Source organism: Pteropus vampyrus, unplaced genomic scaffold, assembly GCF_000151845.1.
Source record: "Pteropus vampyrus isolate Shadow unplaced genomic scaffold, Pvam_2.0 Scaffold69, whole genome shotgun sequence".
NCBI lineage: Eukaryota > Metazoa > Chordata > Mammalia > Chiroptera > Pteropodidae > Pteropus > Pteropus vampyrus.
Genome location: NW_011888850.1, coordinates 1518780 through 1524280, shown reverse-complemented (window position 1 = coordinate 1524280; position 5501 = coordinate 1518780). Strand labels below are relative to the sequence as shown.

Here is a 5501-nt window from a genome sequence, read left to right as displayed (position 1 = left end):
CACCTGGGTGTGCCTTTTTTTGCCTCTATATGACTCCAATCACAGCATGTTTCACACTGAATGAAAATCACCTGTTTATTGCTGATGGCCTCATTAAACTCCAAGATTCTTAGTATCAGAAATTTTCGCTTATCAGTTCAACCCCAACAACTAATACAGTGGCAGGAACATAGTAGACATGCATTTGCTAAACGAATGAATGCCAATGCCCACATTGCACTCTACAGGATGTTTTTAAACATATTTATTTAAAGATAGTACCTTTAGTAGGTATAAACTTAACTAAAAACTACAAAATCTAAATAAGAAAAAATAGCACATGCTCTTGAAAACCACAAACGGATTCAGAACAAGTAGAAAATCATGTTTCTGGACAAAAGGACTCTCATCACAAATGTGTCAATTTTCCCTAACTTATAAACTTTACATAATTACAATAAAATACAATAATTTCCCCTGTCTTTAAAACTAGATCAGTTAACTATAAAGATCTTTTAGAAGAATAATTAAGCAAAGAGAGACATGAAAGCTCTGATAAAAATAGCAATGAGGAAAGAACTAGCCCTTCCACATAGTAAAAGATATTATAAAGTCTGTTAATTGAAAGAATATTGCACTATAATACGAATAAACCAATAGAACAAATCAGGAAAACTAAAAAATATACTCCTGCACAAATAAAATTTCAGTATTTGAAATGACAGCATTTCCAATGGAGGGAGGAAATAACTTTTTAATAAAAGGTATTAGGGCAAATAGATATCCAATGGAAAAAGGTAAAGTCATCTATATTCCTTATACCAAAAACAGGATAATTCCAAATATATCAAAAACCTAACTGTGCAAAATAAAATTAAATACTTATTTTTTTTCAAATAAGTATTTGAAAAAAAAAAAGTTTAATTTCTCAATTCTCAAAAGCAACTAAAGACAAAAAATTCCTCCTTAAGCTTCTCAGTCTCATAGGTTATAAAATTTTACAAAATCATGAAACACCATTACAGAATAGAAATCTCTAAAAGTCAAAATCAAAGGAAACAAGTTAATTATGTATATCAGGTGACATAATTACACAGAAAATAATTCTTTCAAGTGACTTTAAAACAAGTATTTTGACCATACAATCTTAGTCTGATAAAGATCTACTGAGATATATCCTAAAGTAAGAAAGACCGTCAAAGAAATGTTAAACTGTATTCAATAACCTTACTGCTTCAATATCATTGTTATTTTCAAACTATGATATTTATTGTAGGATAAAGCAATTATGTAACTGTTGCTATCATAAGAATTAAAATTATTAGTGTAAAAAGAAATTTGAATTAAAAATTAAGTAAAACCTCTATAATCTGGAATTTGATTTGGAAATACCCTTTAAATTTGATTTGGAAATACCCTTTAAATGTACCCTTTAAATAGATTAGACAACCACCCCCTATAAAAAGAAAGAGTGGCTAACAGGATTAAAAAAAAAAATGTATGCTACCTACAAGAGACTCACTTTACATTTAAAGACATGCCACAGGCTAAAAAGGGACAGAAAATAATAATCCATGCAAATAGTGACCAAAGGAGAGCAGGGGCAACCATACTTATATCAGACAAAATAGACTTAAATCAAAAACACCAGCAACAGAGAAAGTCATTACACAATAATGAAAGGGTAAATTAAACAGTAAGATATACCAATAATAAATACACACATACACAATCAGATTACCTAAATATACAAAGCAAACAATGACAGATCTGAAGGGAGATACAGCAATACAATAAACTTCATTTCCTGACTTGCCATAATAGAACATGCATACAGAAAATCAATAAGGAAAGATCAGACTTAAACAACATTATACCAAAAGAATCTAACAGACTTAGAACATTATCCAAGACAGACCACATACTAGGTCAAAAAACAAGTCTTAACAAATTTAAGAAGACTAATATCATTCAAGTATCTCTTCTGACCAGAATGAAATGAAACTAGAAATCAGTAACAAAGAAAATGGAGAGTGAGTGACACCAGAAACATGGCAGAGTAAGAGATGTCCCCAGACCTCTCCCCTTGAAACAACAAGCTGAACATCTAAAACTCAACAAAAAACACCCAACCTGTATACCAGCATGTCTAAGCATGGGATCTGCACATAAGAGATACCACAGGTCAGAATCCCGGGCAGTAGACTGAGAGAAACAAAGAAGCTGCCTCTTGCAGCCAGAGCACCCTGCAGGAGGAAAGGGAAAGGGAAAGGTGCTGTGAGTTCCCTGAACAGCCCTGCCTGAGAGAGCTGTGAGCTCTATGCAGTGGCAGTGCTCAGGGATCAGGGCAGAAAGCAGAGAACTGGGGATGGCAGAGAAACAACAGTTGATTATGAGAAGCCATGGTTGCAAAAAGTGAGGCGGAACCTCATCCCACATCCCCCAAACCAGACAGCACATCCCAAGACCAAACTCCTAGGACCCCCAGGGGAATCTGAGCAAAGACTACCGAAACTGTCGCTAACACTGACAGGAACCAAGACTGATAGTAGTGAGCATGACTGAATATTTATTAGGGAAAAAAGGCATTATATGTAGTGACAGAAAGAAATCTAACTATGGTAGGTGAACACGTAGTGTAAATATTTATATATATATACACACACACATATATATATATGTATGTATATATATATATATGTGTGTGTGTGTGTGTGTGTGTGTATATATATATATATATATATATATATATATATATATATATATATATATATGTATGTATGTATATATACATACATGCCTTACTGTTAAAGTGTACAGCTGAAATATCGGATTTTGTTAACCAATGTCACCATAAAAAAAATCAAAAAAATAAAAGGCATTATTAAGACTTTCTATAAAGCAGGGATCCAAGAGGCTTAGACATCACCTACTGGAAACAAAAGAAAAACACCTTCTTAGCAACAGAGTAAAGAGAGACTTTTATATAATAAATCTTCTTTCTGGAAAAAAGCAGAATACACCTCCCTCCATTAATGCCCAGGTGGAGAAATAGTCCATTAAACACCATGAACAACCAAAGTGACAAGGCAGCTCAGAATGAAAGAGAAAAATCTCCAGAAAATAAGCTTAAAGACATAGAAATATACGACTTAAATGACAGAAAATTCAGGACAGTACTTCTGAAAAAATTCAGTGAGATCCAAAATAATTCATATCCACAATTCTAGGAACTGAAAACCAACTAGATAAGCAGAATGAGATTTTTTAGCAAGAAGATTGAAACCTTTAAAAAGAACCAACAGAGCTTCTGGAGATGAAGAATGCACTAAAAGAGATGAAGAATGAAATAGCAAGTTTGGGAAATAGAGTCAACCAAATGGAGGAAAGGATCAGTGATATCAAGGACAGAAATCTAGAAATAAATCATAAGGAAGAAGAGAGAAACTGAAGAATGAAAAATAATGAAAGAGAAATACAAGAACTAGCTGATACCATCAGGAGAGGAAACATAAGAATGGACATTACCAAAGGGGAAGAAAAGGAATAGGGATTAGAAAGCATTTTCAGACAAATAGTTGACGAGAATTTCCTAAATCTAAGGAATGAATTGGAGCTTGGAATTCAAGAAGTCAACAGAACATCCAATTATCTCAACCCAAAAAGGCCTTCTCCAAGACATATTGTATTAAAATTATCAAAAGTCAATAACAAGGAAAGAATTCTCAAGGCAGCTAGGGGAAAGACGATGGTAACCTAAAAAGCAAATTCTCAGCACAAACATTACAAGCCAGAAAGGAGTGGAATCAAATATTCAAACTATTAAAATGAAAGTAACTACCAGTCAAGAATAATGCAAAGCTCTCCTTTAGATATGAAGGAATAAAGACCTTTCGGGACATACAAAAATTGAAAGAATTCTCCACTACAAGGCCTGCATTACAGGAAATACTGAAAGGGGTAAGATTACCTAAAACAAAATGACAAAAAATACATAACTATAAGTAAGGCATCAAGCAGGCAGACAGAAGCAGAGAAGTGCAACCCTTATTAAGAATAGGGCATTATAAGCTTAAACAGTAAGAAGAGATTTGCTATAGTAAGATAGTGATGAACGTTCAGCATACATAGGGACAAATTGAGACAACAGTAACAGAAAAAAGGAGGATTCAAAGATCCAAATTCGTAAAAGTGGAATGGAAATAAGGCACGCACAGAAGAAAATGAACTTGTTCATGTATATATGTATTATACGTATATAAATTATCCTATACATATTCATAATGGTAACTATACACCAAAGATTCAGAACTGAAGTGTATGACATAAAACAAAAAGGACCAGAGGGAAAACCCACAAAATCTAACCAAAATAAAAACAATGGAAACACAAGGACAAGGAAGCAATAGAAACACCGAGCTACCAGAAAGCAAAAGATAAAATGGCTATAAGAAAACCTCGTATTTCAATAATCACCCTAAATGTAAATGGACTGAATTCATCAATAAAAAGGCGGAGTTGCAGATTGGATCAAAAAACAAAACCCAACCACATGCTGCCTCCAGGAGACACATCTCCGGTCCAAAGACAAATATAGACTCAAAGTGAAAGGGTGGAAAATGATATTTCGAGTAAATGGCATTCAGAGAAAAGTGGTAGTAGCAGTACTAATATCGAACAAAATTGACTTCAAAATAAAAAAGGTAAAGAAAAGACACTGAAGGACATTTCATAATGATAAAGGGAATCATACATCGACAAAACATAAAACACATTAATATCTATGCTCCCAATCAGCGAGCCCCGAAATATGTAAAGCAATTACTAACAGAACTAAAGAGACAAACAGACTAAAACACTACTGTAGTAGGGGACCTAAATACCCCACTGTCAGATATGGACAGATCATCCAAACAAAAAATCAATAACGAAATAACATCCTTAGATGACACAGTAGACCAAATGGACATTATTGACATTTATAGAACCTTTCATCCCGAAACAGCTGCTTATACATTCTTCTCTAGTGCACATGAAACATTCTCAAGGATTGACTACATATTGGGACACAGAGATAGCCTCAACAAATATAAGAGGGTTGAAATCATACCAACCATATTCCCTGATCATAATGCTTTGAAACTGGAGATCAACTGTAAAAAGAAAGCCAGAAGAACCACAAATACATGGAGATTAAACAACATGAAAAATAACTGGGTCAGGGAAGAAATAAAAAGAGAGATCAAGAGATACATAAAAATGAATGATAATGATAGTACAACATATCAAAACTTTTAGGACATGGCAAAAGTGGTCATAAGAGGAAAGTTCATATCATTACAGGCCTAACTCCAAAAACAAGAACAAGCCCAAATAAACAACCTAACGCTTCATCTTAAAAAACTAGAAAAGAACAAATGAAGCCTGAAGTCAGCAGAAGGAAAGAAATGATCAAAATTAGAGCAGAAATAAATGAAATTGAAAGCAAGAAAAACAATAGAAAAAAAATAAATACAACAAAG

The 5501-nt window shown here is 33.5% G+C and overlaps 1 protein-coding gene across 1 annotated transcript in view; it reads right to left on the bottom strand.

Moving 5' to 3' along the window:
* Positions 1-5501, bottom strand: part of STK31 (serine/threonine kinase 31) — a 77108-nt gene that overhangs the window by 804 nt on the left and 70803 nt on the right. The window lies entirely within an intron of this gene.